Raw genomic sequence first — 12,703 nt, forward strand, 5'->3', positions numbered from 1 at the left:
ATAATGTTTTGATTAAACTCAATACTTATTGAGCACCTCCTATTTGTGAGCCACTGTTTTGTGGAAAAATCAAAACACACAAGGCTTCTTATTGATTTCAAGGTGATAACAACCTAGAAAACAGCAATCACATACACAAAGTGCTCTTTTCTTTAGGGTTTTTTGGATTCTTTTTCAAACAATTGTTTACTTCAACACTATTTATAATAGTGAGAATATGGAGTAATATTTTTTGCCACTGTTCTATGAAACTTGACTGTGTATAAATCTGAAACTGCATTCAAGAACGCTCAACAGATACTACACACGTCTGGGACATTGATAGAGGTAAGGTGAGCCAAGCAACTAGCAATAAGAGTGCCATCGTGAGTATGGGCTAGCACTGCTTCACCTACAAAACACAAGTAATGGAATCAGTAGGTGTTAGAAACTACAGTAAGAATAAAGAGGAATCAAAGTTGAGTAAGACTAATTAAAAGAGATTGTTTTAAAACAAGTTTTGAAGTAGTTTTCAAAAGAGTAAGAGACATGTATTAGTGTAAAGGAGTACAGTGAGCTTTCCAGAAATGAATGCATCTTGAGTAACGGAAATTGAAGCACAGTAAAATGTCTGCAGAAAAGCCTGCATGATGGAGAGTAATGAGTAATGAAATTGGTCAAATATGCAGAGGATGAAAAAAGAGGAGTTAGTATAGGGTTTATGGTATGATGAAAAGAATGAAATGTAGAGATCTGCATAGGAGTCCAGAGAGGAGATGGTCTCAGAAATATTGAGAAGAAAGAAGCAGCAGGATTTGGTAGTTTGGATGTGAAAAACAAAAGAATTTTTTTAACTATTATGAGATTGAAAGTCTAGGGGATTAGGTGACACTATTAACAAGATAGAAAAAGTAGAAAGAGTGACCATCTGACAATAGGAAAATTATAAATTTCATTTTTATGATGTTTCACTGCCAGAGAGACATTAAAATATGAATATGAAATATTTTTATTTTAATATTTTGTGTATTTTTAATTCAGCTGTAACCTACATAGTAACATTTTTACTTAGAATTTTGGTACCATGACCTAAGAAAAGTCTTACCTATATTCTTTTGGTTTAGTTACTTTACTTAATGACTAATACACCCTACTTAAGGGCCTTCAGACTAAACTGAAAAGCACAGTATTTTATATAACTCATTCTGAGGCTGTTACAGAGCCATACAGGCTATTGTTATTTTAAACGTGCCTATCTGTGATGTGCTCTTGTCCATTATTTGCACCTATCAATATGATGAAGTCTTAATAAGCAATTGAATAAATTACATTTGCTCACTGACAATGGTTTATGAAGGTGAATGCAACCAAAGCCCCCCAAACCCCCCAAGTTATCATTCTTCCTATTTAATATAATTCGGTTTTAATTCCAGCGATAAAAGTAGCAATGTGGATGGTCCATTGCATTCAGACATTTCTGCCAGAGCTAAATGATAACACAGTCAAAATATCTAATGACAACTAACTTCCTGTACTTTCTAAATATTTGTGTGAATATGGAGACCTATAGTATTTTGCATAGAATTTAGCTACCTTAATCCTTAATCTCTCTGGGACAAATTCCAGCATTTTACAAAAGTGTTGAAGATTTTCCAAATCTTTTCAACAGCTGCCCATTGATTATATAAAGATTCTCAAAGTCACTTCTAGTTAATCTTTTACTTGCTTTTTTGGTAATATAGCCAAGCAAAAAATGTTTACTGTCTACCATGTACTCAGTCACGTAATAGATATTATGGGAAGAGACAACTGAGTTTAAGGTATATATTAGTTTCCTACTGCTGCTGTAATAAATTATCACAAACTTAGTGATTTAAAACAGCACAAATGCATTTTTTTATAGTTCTGGAGGGCAGAAGTCAAAACTCAAGGTATCAGCATGCCTGGTTCCTTCAGGGGAGAATCCATTTTCCTGCCTTTTTCGACCTCTAGACACTACCTGCATTCTTTGGCTCATGGCTCCTTCCTCACATCACTCCAACCTCTTGCTTCCATCATCACATCTCCTGCTACTGACTGATACTCCTACCTAAGTTTTATAAGGGCCCTTTTGATTATGTCAGGTTCACTCAGAAAATCCAGGATACTTTCCTTATTTTTGGGTCCTTAACCTTAATCACATCAGCAAAACTCTTTTGCCATGTAAGGTAATATTCACAGGTTCTGAGGATTAGAATGTGGAAATCTTTGGGGAGCCATTATTCAGCCAACCACAAGGTTTATATTAAAAAGACAGAAACTGATCTCAGGTACCTTATCTGGTAAGATCAGTGTTGCAGCCACAGAAATACTCTATTGTAGGCACCATCAAAGAATATCTCCTTACCTATAACCAGACTGAAGGTTGGAGTAAAGGTCAACACAACTCTTCCCAACTATTGATTTGCCCTGAGTTTTAATTACTATCCTCCCTATCTTCCCTTAGTTCTTGATTTACAGCATTTAAACAGTGGAAGAGAAAAAAGAAAATAAAGACCAGAGAAAATAGGCTTAACAATTCATGCTAATTACACTATCAGCAGACATTGGCTGGTCTGGAATTACTATTGAGTATCCCTTTCGTTTTATCAGTTGTACAGATAAAAATACCTAAAATGTTCCAGACCACATAAAATTTTATAAGCTCCCTTTCTTTGGAGTTAAACAGACTATCTAACCAATAAAACAACCTCCTTCCCTACTGACATAACATTTCCTTATTAATAGTTGCCTGAAGACAGGTCAGTAGTTATTTGCAAACCATTTTAGAAGTATATGACAATAAATCAATCTTGGAAACCCATTATTATTTATTTTATCCCATCTCCTTGGTATGTATTTCCTCTCTACTCTAACCCTTCTGACGTTATGTCCTAGAGTTTCCTTCTTTCCCATAGTGGAATCTCAGACTTAGATACATACTGGTACCCTCCTGTTCTCAAATTGGAAAAGTTTTGTTAAGTGTTTTCCCAAAAAACATCTAAGTCAAATGGCAAGTTACCTCATTAGTTACTACTGAATAGGAAGTATATATCAACTAAAATATCTTGCAGTTTCTCCCTTATATGGTAAGATTTGAAAGAGAGACCATTAGTAAACCTTTTTCTATACACTCTTATAGTGGTTTATGCCATGGCAGAAATTTAGGAGAAATTTTCCTCTGATAGCATCAGTTATAATCTCGAGGTAGTTGACACCTCTGACCATGTTTTCACAATATCCAGTCAGACATCTCACTCTGTTATAATGAAATACCTCTCATTAAATTTTATTGTCATCCTATGTAACCGTAATATTTCATTAACTACTGTTAATAAGCTATTCCAAGATCCCTACGTAAATTGAGTTATATAGCAATGAAAATGACATTATAGAAAACATTGTCTGATGACTAGAGGACTCAAATTAAGTACATGTCCATTTTTTTTCCACCATTGCCAGTTTGGCTTTGATAGGACACAATCCTTATAAGACTTGGTGCCTCCATTCGCAAAATGAGATAGTACTAACTTGACAAAGTGTCATGAAAATGTATGTATGAAAAAGGAAATCCATATATGTCCTACAATTTAGATCACCACTACTATTAGGAAAATGTTAATTGACTTATTCTATACCCCTGCCTGGGGTCTGGACCCCAATTTGTATGGATTCTCGCTATTCCTTTCCCCAATGTGCTTCCTTTGTAATGTTGAATGGAATGTGGTCTTTCATTCTCCTTGAAGTCACAGCAAATTGCATAATTAAATCCTGTGCAGTAGAGATGTAAGATTGTTTCCAGTTTATAGCTCCCTATAAACATCCTACTTAACATTCAACTGCCTGAATTATTTTTTAGATGATTGTTACTACCTGTATTCAAAACACCATTTTATCATTTAAAGGCAGTAGACAAGAGAAACAGAACAATTGTAGGTTCAATGACTCTATTTCCCCCTGAAATATATTTTTCATTATTTGGAATGTTTACTGATAAGTTCAATGAATAACTGACTTGTAAAAATAAACAGATATTCATTATACAGATGACAATCTCTATTCCATTCATAATCAGAGCTTGATGGGAATATATCTACTACTCCTCAAAAATGCACTAGTATATATCATTGATCAAGATGTGTTCTATATTCTAAGCAACCAAATATAGATCATTTCAATTTTCTGTCCTTATTTCAAATATCCTTTCCTCAAGTCTGATCCAGTTGGTGCCCCAATTTACAGATGTTTAATTAATGTATTATTTTAGTTAGTACAGAATAGAATAGTCAAAAAGAGCATAGGTTTGCTGTCAGAAAATTCCTGGCTCTCCATTGACTAGCTCTTTTATCTAATTTCCCTTAGCTTCAGCTTTCTCAACTGTAAAAATAGACTAGCAATAGCAAACTTGTACGGTGGTTGTGAGGATTAAATTGGGTAACAAATGGAAAGTCCCAAGCACTGTGTCTGCCTCACAGATGATGTTCAATAAATGGAAATTATTATTATAACTTCAAACCCTATAAAAAGATTGCAGACTGATTTTTTTCTAGGAACTTCAATCTACAAATTTTCATTTAATTACAGTATAGCAGCCATGTCTGTTTGGGTACAGATACATGGTAATGAATGCCATTTAATAAATCAGGTTTTGAAACTAATGCTATGGGGCATTAGAAAGTTATTCAAAATTTATTTAATAACCTATATATAGAGAATATGTATGAAAGAAGGCTATATAATGCTCTAAATTGAATAAATATAATTCTGAATGGTTTATTAGAACTGTGAAAATGAGTGAACTTCAAGAGCTCCTACAAAAAATACAGAAATTAATCACTACCACAAAACTGGTATCAACCAAGGGCAAGATTCTATAGAACCAGGCATGCCAGAAGGTTAAGTATGCTCTGGGTGAGGAATCAGGCCCTTTAGCAAACTAAAAGACATGTTCTTCCTCTGCTTCAGTCACTTAAACTAATTACCTAGAAATTACAGCCTGGGCTTAGGCCCTGTCCCATCTCATTAAGATTCCCTACCACTACACAGTATAAAGGATTAGAGAAAAGAAATAGTCACATGAATGAGAGGAACACTGAGAAAAACTATTGATGGTGCTTCCCTATATTCTTAGGGAATAAAGAAGGTTGCCTCTTACAGGTAGGGTTCACCAGAGGCATATATCCTTCACCACCAGATGATTTACTAAGGTTTGACATATACCAAGTCACCATAAATGGATGGCAAGCTCAGGTTTTCCAAAGATTACTCACCTTCCCAATCATTGAAGAGGAGGAGAAATAAAATAGTAGCACATTAATCTCCCATACTTCCTATTCCTCTAAGTCCTCCTGAGGCATATTACAAGCCCAACTGCTTGTAGTTTGGAATTTTAAGAAAGTGATCTCTTAATTCTGACTATAATGTAACAGTAGATGATAAGCTTCTCTGAGTGTTTTTTCAATTCTCAGAGAAGATAAGCTTCCTGTAGAGGGTACCTAATCTCCCATTTGGTGGATAGTCAGCTTGTTTTATGCATCTAGGCCTTAAATGAAGAAAAAATAGTGGAGTTTTAGATTCAAACTGTTTTCTAATTTTCTTGATAATACTTAAAAAGCACTTAATTGCTCCAAACTATGTTTTAAAATCTGTTTCTCATAACCCAAGGATTCTGTAAAGGTGTTTTAAGAGCCCAGGAGATACGGGTAGCACTTGATGTTGTGACTGAGTTTCTCAGTCAACTAAAGCAGATCTCCTGTTAATCTTTTATGTAAAGAATTAAATGATAAATCATAGAAGTACTTATTTTATTATAATAAAATAATAAAAATGAGTTTGGATATCACTATTCTATCATCGTATACAAATTACATGCTGTGGAAAACTTACTAGAAGCCAGGAATTATAAAATCGATTACTACTATTCCCAGATATTCAAGCCATTCTTCTTTGGCGCCTTTAAAACCAAAGGAATGTCTGTTAAACTTATTTTTTTAATAAATTTATTTATTTTTGGCTGCGTTGGGTTTTCGTTGCTGTGTGCGGGCTTTCTCTACTTGTGGCGAGTGGGGGTTTCTCTTTGTTGCGGTGCACGGCCTTCTCATTGCGGTGGCTTCTCTTGTTGCAGAGTACAGGCTCTAGGCATGCACGCTTCAGTAGTTGTGGCACACGGGCTCAGTAGTTGTGGCTCGCAGGCTCTAGAGCACAGGCTCAGTAGTTGTGGCCCATGGTCTTAGTTGCTCCATGGCACGTGGGATCTTCCCGGATCAGGGATTGAACCCGTGTCCCCTGCATTGGCAGGCGCACTCTTAACCACTGTGCCACCAGGGAAGTCCTGTTAAACTTATTTACACTCATTAGAAAACCACAGTGGTGACTAAGGATTAACTCAATCTCAAAAAAGAATGTATTAATAGGGACATATTCAGTTCATTGTTTTTTATCATATGATATGGTAATGTACAACTTTGCGGGGGTGAGAAATGTAATAATCATGTTAGTTTCCAAAGGGAAAAGAGAGAAAAAGCTTCATGGGATGACAATGAAATAAGTTATAAAGGACTCACTATTCACTTCCATAGGCTAACTTAACCCTTCTGAATTCAGTGCAATCCTGAAGGCAGTGGTCTCCTCACTGTAGAAATCTAAATATAAATGGCTGTCCTCTATAGGAATGCATGTCAAATCTCAACAACAAAGTTCAAAAATGTCAACCTTGGAAAGTCCAGTAAGTCAGACTCATTGGCTTCAACTGTCCGAATAAACAGCTTAAACATTTTTCCTCAATAAAAGCAGATAAACTATAGTTTGATGCCTACTCTTAACATGAAAAGATGTTAAATAAATGCCTATATCCAGTTGGCATCAATATAGTAAGGATCTGCCACACACCAATAAACAGCAGCTGCTGGTGATCACTGGGTCTTCTCAGTGAACTGAACCAGCACATGCAGGAGAATAAGCTCAATGAGAAATAGTAACAGAATGATAGCACTTTCATGACTTTCAAGAACTTGAGAATATTTATTTGGTACAAATCTGGTACCAAAAAAAATTATGTTCTACTTTGTATATATTTCTTGATATTTTGTTCTCAAATATGTTGGAAAATGGTTTGCATTATATGAAGAAAATACCTTGGAGTTCACTGTAATAACCAGCACAAAATTCAAATCAATTAAAGACTATATTAAAAGGACATAAACATTATGATTTCTGACTCTCACAAATGTACCTATAAGAAAGAATTTTAAGAGGCTCTGAAATACCCACAGTAATTTTATTGCTATGGTCTGATTTACTATGTTTTGTTTTACACTATAAGTACTATGTCAATGTATAAAATTTGACATGGTTGCTAAGGAACTTTAATAATATTATTTATTATCATTATAGTTATTAATTAACATAATAAGTATTTATCATTGATAAAGAAACGATCTCTATATTGTACAGAATAATTATGGCCACAGCTAATAGGACAATTGTGCTAAAATCTCTTCACAATCAATGTCTGGAAGCAGCACAAAACTGAGAAGGTAAGATCTTGCAAATACATACCTGGAATGATGCTTGGAATTTAAACCTAAGTTCCCTAATAGGAGGACTATATTTTTTCTGGGTTTGCATGTCCTGACTTTAATTTTCAGGGAAAGGGGAACTGCTTTTGTTAAACCAGTAATCTGAAAACCTTGTGTATATTCATAATCAATATGCAGTCCCATTCCTTGGCTGATTATCCTCCATGGATTCAAAAAGCAAGCCAACGTCTTCATTGGGTGAGATAATAAAACCCCTAGATCTCTTGAGTTTTCAAGAACGCAGGAAACTTAACACTTGCCTTACTAAGAATTTGAAGTTAATCCGAAAAAAAATGTCATCAGAGGTAGGGAACTATATTTCCTTGCCAAAAGATGACACATGTCAGGTCTATGGATAGTATGTATGAGCCTTCCCATTTCTTTTTGTACCATATATGTAGATTCATCTAGTACACATTACTGTGCCTTCAGTGGTTTCATTGTCAGCTCCCATTTTCTGCTTTCTGCATTCATCCCTCTCCTGATTCAAAACCATCCCTTTAACACATCATTCCTAATTAGATGATTAGTGCTTGGAAGGGCAGGAGATAAGTCATTTGCATAATTTAATCATAAAAGAAGTTAAAGATACAGATTTTGCTGTTCGTTTGTACAATTATCTTCTTCAGCCTGGGGGGGCTGAGATATTAATGTGATTAAACAGTATTTCTGCAAACAGGCAACTGTGTGTCCTCTATTAAAGCAAGGCTGGAAGCAAATGAAAAATTAATTTTAGAAGACAATCAATTTTATCCTACATGACTGTAATAAATAACAGCCCATCTGCAGACAACTCATTAAGCCTTGGGAGGGTACATGTGTCACAAACTCTAAATGACACACAAGGCTGAATTTTCCACGAAAATAGAACTAGTAATAAATGGCCTACCAGCTGCCATATCAGCCTAGAAAGTCAACAGACAGGAATTTCCTAGAAAACGAAGTGCATACAGTGTCACAGTCAACCAGTTAATTTAGTTCTAGCAGCAAAAATTTCTGAAAACTGGTTCATTTTATTCTGAGATTTGCTCTTTTTCTTGTGTTCCGAATGTATGTGTGTGCTCACACATAGTAGTGTGATACCACTTTCACTAAGAAGAGCTAACATTTACTGAGCTCTTATTATGTGCTAAGCACTTTATGTACATGATCTCAATTAATCTTCTTAACCAGCCCAGAAGTTATGTGACTAATAGTATCCCCATTTTTAGATGAAAAAACTGAGGCTTAGATGGTCATACATCTAGAAAGTGTTAGAACAAATGTGGCTGTCTGAGACAGAATAGTAATTCCCTAGGCTTTCATTGTTCAAGAGGAGCTGTCAATCAGAATCAGAAAAATATACCCCTTAGGTATAACAAAAAATTTCCTTAAAATATGAACATTTCCCTAAGTTAAATGTATTTAATTATAATAAATCATAGTTACACTGTCAAAGCAACAAACTGAAAACATTTTGAGTACTTACATCCATGTACTATATTAGGTGCTATGAATGATAAAACAACACATCAGACTGCTTGAAGTTGAGGAATTTGGAAGGTAGTTTTGGGAGGGAGAAAACATATACAGCTTAAAACAATTTATAAAATGAGAAGGAGGAGGAGGTGGAGAAGGGGAGGGGAAAGGGGAAGGAGAAGAAAGGCTATCTGCAGATCAAAGTTCAGAGAAGCAAGAGATCACTGCAGGTGATATAAGAAGTCCTCATAGAGGGAGCTAAGACTTCAGCTAGATCTTTAAAGATGGCTGTTTTCAACAAGACCTTGAGTATTTCTATACTGCAATTCTTCCTGGAAAGGAATCTCAACCTTAACATTTTCTGATTTCAGTTTTCTTAAGCAGTTTACATTACTTTAGTTCACTTCCATTCAGTTTGAACAAACCCGCCAAAGATCCATGCTTGCATAAAATATTCATTCGCAGTTCTAAACTCATCAAATTTGAAATACTGGGCAGGATGAGTAATCACTTGTTCCTTTACTTGGCTTTTGTGGAGTTGATATTAGGGTCCTAGTGCCTAAAATAGTTTTTCCACAACACTTTGCACAGCCTATCGTGATTAAGATAACCCAGTGTCTAGTGTACGCACATGTCTCTTTTCAGTGCTATATAAAGAAGGGAAACGAGATTTTTTTTAATCAACCCAACAGAGCTAAAATCAAATTTTAACAATGGATTTGCCTTTTTTTCCCTAAACAAGAGTCTTAAGAGCAGATGTTACTACATCTGGCTTCCCTTGCTCTTCTCCAGCTGCAGAAATTAAAACTCACTCAGAATCTGTGACACAATCTATTAGTTTGCAAATGCTGACCAAACCTTTCTTCCCAACCACTTTATTAATGTGCCAGGTGAATGGCTGGGCATGCCCCACCAGAAAAACTTTGTTTCCTAGGTAATTAGCAAGGAATTAAGACTGAGATCACCAACTTCTTGGCTTTTCTCTGCTATGATTTCACATGAGAACGTGATTTAAAGCTTAACTATTTCTTCATCATCAAATCTCCAAGGCCACAGAAATCCCAAAAGGAGTCAAAGAGCAGTGAGGAGAAGTAGTGACTACAGCAGGAACTGTTTAAGTAGATTCCATGTGAGGTTAATAATACATGAATCAGAACAGCAGGTGTTAAGTATATATATTGATTGGGTTTATGCCACTTTGAATACATTATGAACCATCTATAAGTAAAGAACCATGACTATTTCCTAGCTCTGGACCATGCCTAGCAGCTTTGTAGTACTCTGTTTATAAACTACCAATGTGTTGAAATGAAAGTAGGAGCCTAATGTACTCTTCATGAGTATATGACGTACTAATAAGATCAACAAACACACATCCTGGGACCAATAATGCTTCTGGTATAAAATCAGTTCATAATAAAATGAAGTACCTCATCTATTGTAAAATAATGTTAGTTACACATGAAATAAACCAAACATTATTTCAGTTATTTAGAAAATGTTATTTTTCTTCATATTCTTCAAGACGGCTGAACTGAAGCACAGCATGCCCGTGGCAAAACAGGGATTATTAAGTAAATATTCAAATCTTCATAATATATTTAATGTGGATTATTTTTAAAGAATACATTTGTCAAGTTGATCTCCCTGAGTTCTTAATTCCGATAACTTTAATTTTAAAATTTTAGAAATTAAGTTAGTTTTTTTAACAAAGCAAACTCTAACAGCATTACTATATATACTAAAAAATTTGAAACTCATCAAAACTCCTCTCTTAATCCTTAGGAATTTCAATGAACAATGTACACATAGATGAAATGACCAAAGTTCTAGCCTTTCCGTTTTTTTACCTCCTCTCGTCCAAAGATCTTGTTCTCTTTACTTCTGCCACTCATGCCCATGGCCATACCCTAAACCTTGTAATTAGCAATAACTTCAACTCCTCCATGTTCTTAATTTCAGGCATCCTACCCTCTAACTACCACTACTTCTTTCTGGTTCACTCCTTCTAGTACTCCAACTCCAAAAATCCTTTGACCTCTTCTTGGAACCTCCAATTCATTGATACCACCATCCTTTCACTGTCTCTCACTTCCTTGAAATCCTCTTTTTTCCTTACCAGTTTAAAGTGTGTTGTCATTCATTGTAATCACTTTTTGCATGAACCCTCAACTCTCTTGCTCCCTCTGGCTTTGCTATACTCATATGACTTAGCAAAACCACAGTTCTTATTAAATCCAATTATTTGCATTCTTTGCATCAGGCTGATGCAGCTTTACATGGTGGAATTAAAACACACAGCCATAGTGACCATTCTGAATTATGACCAAAAACCTCAATGGTCATTTAACGTTGCCTGGCAATCATACTAAACTTTAAGTAGTTTACTCTCCTACTCATAAAGATGGCTATTTTACATTTTCTCTTTCTCCTCAAATCTCCAAAACCTCCTTTCCAATCCTCATTCTTAACTAATGACTTGTTTCCCACTTCACTGAGCAAATTGAAACAATCAGAAGAGGACTCCCATGGAGTCCCAATACCGGTGCAACCAGAATCTCCACCATCTGTTAATGGAAATGCACTAACCTTGCTCCTACCTAAAGCCAATGCCTCTGCTTGTGCACTAGATCCTATCTGCTATCTCCTATTCAAGAATATCACTTCAGCAATACTCCTCTCTTTCATACAACATCATTTTTTAAAATTTCTACTGGATTATTCCTAATAGCACATGCTATAACCTCTTGATCCATTCCCCCCTACTCTCAATTTACTCCCTCCCACCTCCAGTTGTTTGCTCTCTTTGCAGCAAATCCCTGGAAAGAGTTGTCTATAATTCATCTCCTCCTAATAATCTCTCTTAAACATGTCACTCAGACTTTTCATTCTTATTATCCTGCCAAAATTACTCTCATAAAGCTCACCAATGACTGCAATTGCCATATCCAATGGCCAATGTTCAGTCCTCATGGTTTTTGGCTTATTAGCAGCATTTGATATAGTTGATCACTGCCTCCTTTTTGATACATTTTCTGTGCTTAGCTTTTGGGACACCATTCTCTCTTGGTTTTCCTCCTACCTCCTTGCATGTTCCTTCTAAGGCTTTTGTTGATTCCTCCTCTTTTCTCTATTCTCTTTATGTTGGTGAGACCCAGAACTCAGTCCTTGAAACTCTCCTTTTTTCTATTTACAGTCACTCCTGTCCAAAATTTATATTTCCTGTTCAGGTATTTCTTCCAAACACCAGACTTACATCCAATGACTACATCTTTGCTGAAAAGGCTAAAATATATCTAAAAACTAACACGTATAACACTGAACTCCTGAACTTTCTCCCCAAACCTGCTCCACCTACAGCCTTCCCCTTCACAAATGATGGAAAATTCATCCTTCCAGTTGCTCAGACCAAAATTTTGGAGTTTTCTGTGACTCTTTTCTTTCTCTCATACTCAGTATCTAGTCCATCAGCAAGTTCTATGGGTTTTATTTTCAAAACTCACCCAGAATCTGACCAATTCTTACTATCTCTACTCTACCACAATGGTCTAAACCACCACCATCTCTTTCCTTGTTCACTGCAGTAACATCCTAACTGCTTCTAACCTTGCCCCACTTGAAGCCTATTCTCAACTTAGCAGCCAGAGTGATCCTTTAGAAACCTAGGTCAA

At 35.7% G+C, this 12,703-nt stretch overlaps 1 protein-coding gene across 1 annotated transcript in view; it reads right to left on the reverse strand.

The window, feature by feature from the left end:
* The window catches only part of DACH2 (dachshund family transcription factor 2), a 617,297-nt gene that overhangs the window by 590,797 nt on the left and 13,797 nt on the right, over window positions 1–12,703 (reverse strand). The window lies entirely within an intron of this gene.

Source organism: Pseudorca crassidens, chromosome X (assembly GCF_039906515.1).
Source record: "Pseudorca crassidens isolate mPseCra1 chromosome X, mPseCra1.hap1, whole genome shotgun sequence".
NCBI lineage: Eukaryota > Metazoa > Chordata > Mammalia > Artiodactyla > Delphinidae > Pseudorca > Pseudorca crassidens.